Source organism: Thermobia domestica, chromosome 15 (genome assembly GCF_964235325.1).
Source record: "Thermobia domestica chromosome 15, izTheDome1.hap1.1, whole genome shotgun sequence".
Classification (NCBI taxonomy): Eukaryota; Metazoa; Arthropoda; class Insecta; order Zygentoma; family Lepismatidae; genus Thermobia; species Thermobia domestica.
In genome coordinates this window covers 95683374-95695922 of record NC_137468.1, presented here as the reverse complement: position 1 = coordinate 95695922, position 12549 = coordinate 95683374, and the positions used below count along the sequence as shown (strand labels likewise).

Below are 12549 nucleotides of genomic sequence, written 5' to 3'. Positions count from 1 at the left end.
CTGGCCGATGCCCTGCACGAGGAATAGTGTAAAATTACACTTGCTACCATTCACGACCTCTATGCCTCCATCCCACGTCGCATCAAGGTGTTCTGAAGGCGAAAGGTGGCCCGACACCATATTAATCTGGTAAGTTGCAATTTCGTTTAGGTGTTTCCATTTTTCTGATCACCATCTGTATCTCCTGAACGTTCTCGTATTTTCATCGACACGACACCGTGCCTATCACTTTTTCTTACCTAACATAACAATATTCAATATTCTTTACGAGGATATGTTTTTTTTTTTTTTTTTTTACTATCAATAGACTGAGATCAGATTATCGGTCTAGTAGCCTATATATTGACACAAAAATACTTTAGCTCAGCTCATCTCGTTGAAGTAGCACAAGAAGATTTATATTTTCCCTTAACGAGGAGCGAAACCTCTTCTGGATCCATAGCTGAGCAACGGAGTCAATATTTCTTCGTTCATGTGCAAAAGAATTGTAGGTTCGGAGGGGGCGCAAAATATTACCCGCTGTGATACTTGGGAATATTAGCTAGTAATAAAATAAGAAAGCAAAGAGTATTCCCATTCCAGACAGGCCGAAGTAGCTCACTGGTGGTGTGGAAGTAAGGGCAGAACAGTACTTACGTATGGGCCAACATGGGCCATGGCCATTACAGGAAAATTAGGGAGACGGGAATTTTTCTGGACCAGATATTGTCCGAGAAAATACATTATATTATTATTATTATTATTATTATTATTATTATTATTATTATTATTATTATTATTATTATTATTATTATTATTATTATTATTATTATTATTATTATTAAAGGAAATAAGGCTGATTCACAGCACAGGAATAACTTACATGGGCATAAAATATACACACTTAGATTTGCGAACGATATCATAATATTGGAAGACAGTGAGAAAAAATTGGAGACAGGTCTAAATTATATATATATATTTAATAGGCACTTAATGGCAAATTCAACATGAAAATTAATAAGAGCAAAACAAAAGCTATGAGGTGGAGCAGACGATAAACAACAAGAAAAATGAAGATCAAAAAGGAGCACCTGGTGGAAGAAGTGCAGGAATTGTGTTACTCAGGCAATAAAACAAGCGATAACAGGTATAAACAAGAGCGATAACAGGCATTTCCGTAAGCGCGTAAGCTAACCACACAACCACTACGATTAGGATTAGGAATTAGATTTCTGGGTTTTCGGCATCTATGGCCATGTTAGTCCATCATACATATGAGGAATGTCGTCTCTCGGCGATCACACTCCCCGGGGAACTGGAGAGGAAGAAAGGAATGGGGAAGGAAGGAAGCGGGATGGAACTATTATGTTAGGTACCATCACGGCATTTGCCTGGATGAGGCATGAGGGAAACTCAGGAAGTCTTACTCAGGAAGGCTGGGCTGAAAAGGCTGTTACACCTTTTTGACCGATTGAAAATGGCACAACCAAAGTAGAGAATGGTAAATGTGGGTGTTTGCGCACAGGTGCTTGGGGAATGGACACCCCTGTACAGAGTCCACATTCACAGGATGCCTTGTCCTTCATGACCTCGGTGTTGCAGAAGATAAAAACAGAAAACTCAAACGCCAATTTGGATACATGTTCTTTCACCGAACTCATTTGTGGATTTTTAAACGGTACTTCCATGTTCTTATTGCGCCTATTTTCCATCATCATTCACTTGCCTTACTCATCCGTCTCCCTTAGTCTAAATGTCATAATAGTGGGACTTTAAATTGAAATTTTTCATTTCATTTTTCACCGAACTCTTTTCAGAATTACTAATTAATGGTCGTTGGAGCAAATAGTGAAATGCAAACCTCTCTTAACAAAAACTTTAACATTAAATTTGATTTTCAGTGTCTATACATCGTAAGTGTATTACTAGTTTAACAAAGAAGGAAAGATTGCGATCCTGGCCAATAATTAGTTTTTGGATCAGGGGCCACAAAACTTTTGAACGGCCCCTAAATCGAGTTTTCGTATTTTTTTTTTTTACGGAATAAGCAGCACATAGTGAGTTAAGTGATAGTTTGGGTTTGGCTACACTATATGTAGTTCTCCAAATATAAGACCTACAAGAAAATTTTTGACTGAAATATAATAGATTTTTTTTTTAACCAAAAAGAGACTTATCGAAATTTTAGGAATCAGACCCTTAGCCCTTTCTGTCTATACATATATACGTATTGTGTTCGTAAATCTCTGGTAATTGATGTTCAGTTACATACACATTCATTTATCAGGCAATGACTATAGGCCATAAGTACGGATGAATATTATCTCCCGTTTTCAATGTGCTCTTCTTGCAATGAAAAGCAAGTAGGGTAGTAAACTTTAAAGAGATATTTATTGCTGTTCGAATGTTTATTACATAATTAATTACATAAAAGGATTACATCTCCCTTGCCTTTTCTTTCATCATCTATCGATTTGTATGTAACATAACGGGAAGGAAAGTGATACCCAGTAACAAACCACCGATCGACTGCATGCAGCCAACAGTGTTTTGTCGCTGCTCTGTAGTTCGACGGCCGGTACGTATTGATTCATTCGCTCTGTTACGAGGGAGCCAGACTTCGCGTTTTCTGCAGTTCTGATTGGCTAAAGGGCAAGCTTACATTCTACATGTGTTAAACGTAGATAACAGTGTTAGTGCACACTGCTAAAATTGGTGTACTGCAGTGACCTTTCCTAATGGAATTTTCTTTTGCAATATGTAGGTGATAATTATTTTGGGAGCAAAAAAAATGTGTTGTAGATTATCGGACGAGGATTGCATTAATTCGTTTGCAGGTGTAAATCCTAAGGTAAGTAAAAAAAATATATGGGGGAAAAATCGATCCTTATTTCAAATTTTTTCTCTTTTGGTGTTCATTTTTGAGCTTGGAATGTTGACTGTTTACTGGCGGTTTTATGAAATCTTCCTGAAGCTTATTAGATAATTTCCCTTTTCTTGGTGCAAAGCTTTATGTTTGTCACTAAGTAAACTAAGCCACAATAAACAAATGTGTCTGAATAAAAATACTTCTGTTTTAGTACACAAGTAAACTTAAAACAAGAATGAAGAACAACTTCCTTCCAGTTGGAAAATTAAGTGAATCGCTTGTAACTGCTACAAGGATACCAGAAAGCAATATATAAACCTATCTTACAATTATTGCTATTATCATCATGTTTCTCCTTTAGTGTGTTAATTATGGCACTGTTAGGTAAATCCTAATTAAATATTCAAGTCATACTTCTCATTAGAACAATCCATATTATGCTTTATTTTTGTTGATAATTTTACTTTAAAGTTTTGCAAATGTTTTATTATGCTTTACTTTAAATTTACTTTTAACATACATAAATAATGGAACGCGAATATTATTATAAGTATCTTATTTTTATGTCTGTTTATTATTATTATTATTTATACCTATTTCATACCAATCAAATTTTGTTTATCAATATCGTAAATTTATTTATTTATTTATTTTGTGACTGTAAAGTAAGTTCTATTGTATAAGTACATATTGCAATAATAACAAAGCAATGCTTAAGAATGACAGTCTGTTCATCTATGTCACTCTCGGTCTCTTTAACTGCAGTACCCTGAAGAACTTGGTCAATTGTAAGTTTAAGATGAGCCTCAAGATTTTTTGCAGGGGGGGGGGGTCAGACACGGTCTTTTAGAATTCAAAATGCAATTGAGCGAAGAAAAAACAGCTTGTCTCAATTGATGCAGATGATTAATTCTTTAATTCCGACTGTGTCTTGGACAAGTCAGTATTTAGACATTTCCCACCCTTGGACCCAAGGAAATATTACGCCCCCTCGTCTTCGTATTCAGTTATATATATGTAAGCGAAAACAACAACAACAAAATAATAAAAGATAGACCATGTCTCTAGAATATAAAACAAAAGGAAGAATCATTAATACTAATCTACAGAAAATACAACACAGTATTGTCAACAGGTTTCCTAGTACAGTTAATTGATTCAACAATACCTGCAATTATACTAAGAAAATTAATCGCCCTGAGTCTGGTCCTACGCCTCGTACGTAAATACAGGCCTGTCCCTTTCCAAGAAACTCTTGAACTTTAGAAGTAGTAATGCGTAAAGCGCATGTTTGTGTGTATGGATGTGTGTGTGTATTTATGTGTTTCTCGTTAGAAGAAAGTAAACAACAATCTGTTAGTTGACAGTGTACAGTTGACCTCCCGTTAACCGATCATTATGAGGCCGGGCTTGGTCAGATAACGAAAAAAAAAAAAAAAAAAAAAGTTGTTTAAATGAAAATCACCACTTTATAGCCGCTAAATTGTATAGCATTTCTGCAATGGTTAAAACAAGTCTTAAAGGATTATATTTCAGTAAATTTTACTTATCAAAATCAAAATCTTCGACCACAAGCTACTCCAACACTCAAGTGAACGAAATACTGTATATTGAATAAAGTACGCTACACTATCACACAAACCACACACTTATTTACGGTGTATGTTTATTAATTGCAGAAAAACACAAAATTGAAAAGGGGCCACGGTGGCTCAATGATAAAGCGTTCACCTATGGCGCATGGAGTCCTTGTTTCGATCCCAGTTAGCGTAAAGTGAACTTTGTGGTGGACAAACACCGTGTGCGTGAGTTTTCTCGGGGTTCTTCCGTTTCACTCCACCAATTCAATTCCTTCATTTCTCATATCCGTCTCCTTTAGCCTAACCAGCATAACCGTGGGACGTAGAATTTAAAGATTTAATTTCACAAAACTGAAAAGAAAAAATACAATTCAGGGGTATAGAAGCAAAACCTGCTAAATCCATTTTTCAATTTTGTCAGGAGACGAAACAAAAGTGATTCCCTTATGTTTCAGAATTGTTGAATAATTGTTTTTCTTCAGTTATTGATCTCACTCATCTGCGTTAAGTAGTGACCACTAAAGAAAACAATTCTGAAACATAAGGGAGTCACTTTTGTTTCGTCTTCTGACAAAATTGAAAAATGGATTTAGCAGGTTTTTTTCTTCTATACCCCTGAATTGAGCCTGCAATACTGAATGAAGTACAGGAATGTATTCTATTATTGTTGCGGGTATGTTTATTATTGTGGAACACACAGACAGCTGGTAATGAAAAATGACATTTCTGGAAAGATGGGCAGTTAAAGAGAGGACACTTAAGAGAGAGTTCACTATATTTTGCTACATATACAATACATAAGTAAATATTTTTTTTCCAACAAAATAAAACACTATAAATTATTATTAATGACGAACGTCTGAAATTTCAGCGCCACTATATTTTTTTTCATTAATTTCTTCCAAAGTTACACAAAACTATTTATTTTCAAGCACATTTTCTTCAGCCATGTGTTCTATTGGCTGTATGTCGTTTATTTGGATACTATCTTAGTAAAGCTCAGGGATAAAAGTGAAGGGGAACGCGGGAGAACGCCGTTCCTCCTCTTCCAGAAAATGTGTATTTCGTCCCTCCACTTCCTAAAATTACAATGGGCAAAGATAAGCATGGGGGCCGGCGTAACGTCATTTGTCCTCCTACCTTTTCAGATCCACTTCTATCAATAGTTAAACTGGAATTAAAATTTAAGGGTTAATGATAATTTTAGGTTTTTATTTAATTAACCATACCATGTACCATCGTCTTGGTAATGTCAGAATGAAAATCTCAGTGAGAATGTATTTCAGTATCAGTTTTACCTCAATAAGTGATATGATTCTTGTACTGTATAATTCTTAGGTTTACAGATTCGTATTTTCCCATTATATCAAAAACTACGCATGAACATCAACATGTATCGATTGTTGTATGTCTTACTTTGAATATTTTCTTTTCTTTAAACGATAATAATATTGTAGAATATATTGTAAATATATTTTTAATTCTTGTCCTATTCCTCACAGAACTAGAATTATGCTTGTTTAAATCCTTAAGACGACATTTAGGTATGAAAGGAAACATCTTTCATTCTTTTAAATATATATTATTGACATGCCCAGCTCTTCATTGCTGCTGAAAATAAAGTTTAATATTAAAATAATTCTTGCTTCCAAGAATTAAACAGACAGTTAAATTTCGAAAAATTATGTTTTATTTTTACATATTTCAAATTGAATTTTCGGTGTGTACATACACATCGCATCATTCTGATATCAGCATCAATCTCCTTTCCAATTCCTCATTATGTCCGTGCATGTCCCTGTACAAACGCAAGTGAAGGACGGGAGGACTTACAAAGGGAGTGGATTGTTATAGATGCAAGCATTTTCAACTATAATATTCATGAAATCAGACACTGTAGGGAGGGATCTTCGAAATTACCAGCATGCAGCAGGTTTTGCCTTTTAAACTAAAGCAAAACGCCTGAAATGTCCGTCAACCCGCTATACACAAGGCTATCTTAAGCAAGACCTAGCGACAGTGTTTATGTTATGGGCTCAAAATGACCCCTAAAACGTTGAATAGAAAACCAACGAGAACTGGCAAATTTACTCAAAATTTTGAATCGACTAGCAAAAACAGCACGTTTCTAGAGCATGTGGTTTCCAATACCTCACTGTCGAAATGAATTGCCCACAAAACATATAAACATAGCATCTTAAATAATCAGGTAGTCTCAAAAAGTATTGAGTCTTTGGCTCTCGAGATGACGTAAATGTCCCAGATCTCAGGATGTATTAGTCGCAGACGGACAGGCTTAACGTCGTTTGATAGCTGATACCTGAAGATAGTAGATATGCAACAAGTGTTGGAATTCTTATAACCAGATGGAAGATATTGCGCCATGAAGATGAATGAACTTCCCGCAAAACTGCGCTACATTTTAACATTTTATTTTGATAAAGAGAGGAATACAGAGCAGGCCCACCAAGAAATTTGTCCTGTTGTTGGAGCAAGATACGTTATCAAAAGCAAGAATCAAAAGATAGTTCAGTCACTTTCGTTCTGGAAATCTCGGTGTCCAATGTAAATGAAGGTAAATAATGTAATTATCGGTTCAGTTTCCGTTATCACTAATTAAGATAGTCCTATTAGCTTTAACAGTTTTCGAAAATGTAGGGGAATCGGAAAGCCCTAAAAAAAACTATTTATTATAGTGATTCAAAATCGAATAGTTTAAAAAATATATATCAGAAAATCGTTTGGTTATCGTGTTACCTATCTATTCAAATTTGCATCATGGTTTGTTTTTACTTCGATAGAGCACTCACCTGTGGTGCGATTCCAGGCCATGTGAGTTTGAGGAGAACAACATACTGTTGGTGAGTTTGGGGTTCACCCCAAAGTACATACGTTCTTCCAATCCCTTCCGTGTGTTTTTATTCTCCCATTTTTTTCTTACTGATGCACTTTCAATTTCTTTTATTCCACAGGGCACAACCGTGGGACATAAAACTTTAAAATTTAATTTTCAAACATTAGACTTATTTCCTTTGGTAAGTAAAATATTACTGAAAATCATCTTTAGGTTTAAATTTGATTTAACTTTTGATCGAAACTTGACATTTGCTACAGTAAAATAGGTGATAGATCAGTTACATACGAGGGTCACTACCAGTGGCAGATCCAAGGGAGGCTATACCCCCCCCCCCTTGACGCTGAGGTATACACTGGATAAAATAAGCTTAAATCCTGCTTTATACTGGATAAAACGGCAAAATATGGTTTAGCCCCCTCCTTGATCATATCCTGGATCCGCCCCTGGTCACTACGAAAGTTTTGAGATGTGAAATAACTTACATACTTAAAATCAATTTAACATTTACATTTTCTCAAAGTATTCACCATTACACTGTACACACTTTTGCATTCTCGAAAACCACTTTTGGAGCAGTGTTGCCAGTCTTTTTCTTCAAGTGTTGAAAGTTCATTCTCGTAAGCCACTGCAGCTTCTTCAGGGCTGCAAAATCTCTTCCCACGCATGCGATCTTTGATCCTGGGGAACAGAAAAAAATCACACGGGGCCAGGTCAGGGCTATACGGCGGATGAGTCATAAGTTTGACCTCCGTAGATTCTAAAAACTGAATTGTGATTTTGGCCGTGTGTGCGGACGCGTTGTCATGATAAAGAAGGATCCCACGCAATCTAGTTCTTGGACGCCATTCCCGAAGCTTCTGGAATACTTTTGCTAGGCAAACAGTGGTGTACCACTGAGCAGTAACAGTCCTTTGTTCTTCAAGTGGAACAGTTGCAACATGGCCAGATTTGGAGAAGAAAGTTGCGACCATCTTCTTCCCCACACTTCGCGGTCGCTTCCCTTTTGTGGGTGGATTTTCGTCTGGAAAGATCCAAACTGTAGACTGGTGTTTATTTTCAGGGTCAAATTGATAGATCCCTGTCTCATCACCAGTAACAATGTCAGAGACGCGTCGAGAATTGCCTCCGTCAAATCTTGTAAGCATTTCTTCACACCATTCCACACGCATGCGCTTCTGCTGTTCAGTTAAAGTGTGAGGCACCCAACGAGATGAAACCTTCCTGAGCCGAAGATGATCATGAAGAATTTTTGTTACTGCTGGCGATCCAATGTTCACTGTAGATTCAATGTCCTTGAAAGTTGTTCGAGAATTTCTCGAATCATTTGTTCCAATGTTTTCATCTGACACAGCTGTTGCCGGACGTCCAGCTCTCTCTTCATCTTTAAGCGATGCCCGGCCTCTTCTGAATTCACCAAACCACAGAAAAATTTAGCACGGGAAGGAGCAAGGTCTCCAAATAACCCTTGCAAACGGTCAAGGCTTTGTGTCTCGTTCAAACCACTTTTGAAATCGTAAAGGATCATTGCCCGAAAATGTTCCCTTTCGAGCTCCATTCTAGACAGCCGAATACTGCTCACATCAACAAACAAGTGAAGGCGATACGGCCACGCCGATAAGCGAGGCGAGTTGAAACTTGCTTCGCTTCTTCGCTCTGGATATCACTACCGAACGCAATTGTTGGTATTCAAATACCGTGCCACAACAATGCGTATCTCAAAACTTTCGTAGTGACCCTCGTATGATTTCACATTGTTGTATATTAACTTTCTCTTTAAATATATATATATATATATATATATATATATATATATATATATATATATATATATATATATATATATATATATATATATATATTACTTTCAAGCGACGATAGGAGAAAAGAAAGTATGGCATCGTGAAAAAATCGAATTCGAGATTTTAACGGGGGGCATAGTGGCTCAGTGGCAGAGCGCTTACCTCTGGTGCGTGGGGTCCCGGGTTCGATCTCCAGCCAAGTAAGTTTGTGTTGGACAACATCGTGCTTGTGTGTTTTCTCGGGGTTCTCCCGTTTCCTCCCACTTTCTTCATTCCACCATTTCACTCATCTCTCATCATCACCGTCTCCTTTAGCCTAGCCTGCATAACCGTGGGACGTAAAACTTAAAGATTTCATTTCATTTTTTCGTGATTTCAAATGATTTACATATTTTATGCCTCCTACAAACTCCAAAAGTGATTTTTGGATGTATGTTCGTTCGTCCGTCTGTTTGTCCCGATGTAAATGTGTTAATTCGTCTAGAGACCATATCGTTCAATATGTCCGTACCAAATTTTACACAAATTCTCCAGGGCGTATCGAATGTTCTTCCTATCCCTAAAATTGAGGGTAGTTTACTGAAGGGTGAAAATCTAAAATTGCTATTTTCTAAAAGACGGTTCTAACAATTTTGTTCATATTTCATACATTAATGTTTCAGTAGCGACCCCATACTACGGTATTAATTGTTTCTCTGTGAAAAATGCAGAAGGGGTAGTTTACTCTTGGAGGAGAAAATTTCTTGGACGATTCTCTCAAAAACGACTCAGGTGACTACTTATTTCATAAATAAATGTTTCATTACTAACCTGACAATATGGTATAATTCATTTGTATTGAAAAATCCAGAAGGGGTAGTTTACTTTCGGGGGAGAGCTTTTTCCGGACGCATTTCTCAAAAATGACTCAAGCTATTTTATTCATTCTTCATAAATAAATATTTCATTAATAATCTAAATAATATGGTATAACTCATTTGTCATTTTTAAAAATTCGCTAGGGATAATTTACCCGGTGTCCCGACAAAACGTACCAGCGACAAAACGTACCACTTGAATTTTCGCGACAAAACGTACCACTTTTGACGACCTGTCATAAATGACAACCTATCATGGATTAATTAAAGCATTTCTGATATTTATTCCACGACAAAACGTACCACTTATATAAATTACAACCTGTCATGGACTAATTAAAACATTTCGGATATTTAATCCGCGACAAAACGTACTACTTCATGTTAAGAAACTACTTCCTCATGAACAGGTAAAACAACGGCAGTATAAGATTGAAAAAAAACAGACAGGTAATGTATCGAGTTGTCAAAGTGCAGAAACTCATTGGTAAAAGAGGGCTCATTTACAGAGGAAATGTAGCAGCCTATAAACTGAAAGACACGGCTATAGATCATGGAAACTTTTTGGATATTATTCCTTTCTTAAGCAAATTTGATCTTCCGCTTAAAAGTAATCCAGATAAGGTCACCGAGAAGAGTCATATACGAGGAAGTAAGAGGATAGTGGTCGCATAACTTTTACTAAACACGGTGAATTATGTTTTGAATGCTATCAGCACACTTATCAGAGAAGATATTTCGAAAGAAGTCTCTCAAGCTTCAATATTTTCTGTTCTATTAGACACTACTCAAGATATAGTAGTTTCAGGCCACTGCTGTGTTGTTTTACGAAGTATTGTTGTCATTGTAAAATGCATATCTACCAGAGGCCAGTGTCTTTGTGGTTTACTGCTGGAAATTCTGCAGAAGTTAAAACTTGTTATTAAGAAGTGTATTTGAAATTCAACCGATGGCTCATGCAAGGACAATATTCGGATATTTTCAATTCACCTATGATCAATTACACGTGTGATTCAGTTGATTTTGAGTTTAACGGCCCTTTTAGCAGCGAGGCTATATCAGACGAGACATACTGATTTACGGGAAATCCGAAGCACATGAGCTCCCGCCGGGAATCGAACCCAGGTCTCCCACGACAAAGGCGCATACGCTAACCGCTTAACCACTAAGAAACTCAGTTACACGTGTGGTGTTACGCTCATATACTCAATCATGTCATATGTGATCTGACAAAAAATTGCATTGATTCTATGTCATTGTTCTGCTGCATGACTGTGAGATATTTATGCGTAAGTCTTATCAGTGAATGGACATTTGGAAGATAAAATGTTAACAAAGGCGTCTTACAGTTATTGCGGAAACAAGATGGTAGAAAACACACTGTTTTTCAGAAAAAGTTTGATCATTTTTCGAACCCAGAAAGTGCTTTGTATATAGAGTTGACCATAACAATTAAGAAAATTGCTTCTACAGAAAATATCAAACCAAAAGCTAGGTGTAAAGCGAAAGGATATATAAAAGATCTTCTCAAGTTCAAAACAATTCGGACAGCAGAAATGTTCCTTAAGATATTTCAAGTGACGACCTCTCTGTCAAACAATCTCCAAATAGAGGGTGCTGCTAGTGTAGTCCTATCGGATGGCGCAGACTACTCTGTTCCAACTGAAAGAGTAGAGAGACGATTTTGAATCCGTTAAGAATGCACTATTAAGCTTTGCAGAATGGGCCAATAACAAATTTGAAGACTTAGAACGTGATTTCTTTTTTTCTATTGACCTGTCGACAATTCGCCTTCAGAGATGGACAAAGATTTTTCCTGTGAATATGAAGATGAAGCTGCTTCTATCCAATGACCAGGTACTGCATCAAAGCATTCAACACAATATTGGACATGGTAGTTTCGAGTATTTCTTCAAGATTCAAGAAGCAATGTACTTTATGGATTATTTGGACCCTAGCCACTTCAACCAAGTAACAGAACTTCCAGACGTGCCTTTCGATAAACTTACATATTTTCTGAAAAACTTCAGTTAAGTTGTTTCCAAGCATACTATAAATGTATTCTCTTGGACTTTTGAAGGACGTGGATATCCTTGAAAGTCAGTCTTGATGACGAGCACAACCGAGGAAAAATGACTGTGCTGATGGTGCAAGTGATTCAGAATTAGGAGAAAATACATTTGTTTGCAAGGAAAGCGAATGCAAAACGTGTTCAAAATTGTCCAATGTTCTACTTTTTAATTTTGCATAATTGTAATTTGTACAGTAATACTTATCCAGGTTTCCAGCATACAAATTTTTATTGTCTTTGCCCGTAACTCAGGTAACATGTGAAAGAAATTTTTCAAAATTGAAATAAACTGAAATACATTAAAAATAGGCTAACGAGTACCATGTCACAGGACCATTTGAAAACATTTTGTTGATGTCTATTGAAAAAGATTTATTAAAAAATATTTCGAATGCAAAAGTGATAGATACAGTAGCATCAAAAACTAGTACACTAAAACATCTGCTAATTTTGTAATATAGTATACGTTCTCCTTGAACTTCATATAATATTTTGAACAATTCAGAATAATATACTAATGAAAGAATATCAGGT

At 36.3% G+C, this 12549-nt stretch overlaps 1 protein-coding gene across 2 annotated transcripts in view; it reads left to right on the top strand.

Moving 5' to 3' along the window:
- Positions 1-2518: 2518 nt before the first annotated feature.
- The window catches only part of LOC145671155 (uncharacterized), a 119074-nt gene continuing 109043 nt past the window's right edge, over positions 2519-12549 (top strand). For both annotated transcript variants that reach the window (XM_081739990.1, XM_081739989.1), the window contains exon 1: positions 2519-2833. The gene's annotated coding sequence lies outside the window, so the exon portion shown is untranslated. The remainder of the gene's footprint in view (positions 2834-12549) is intronic.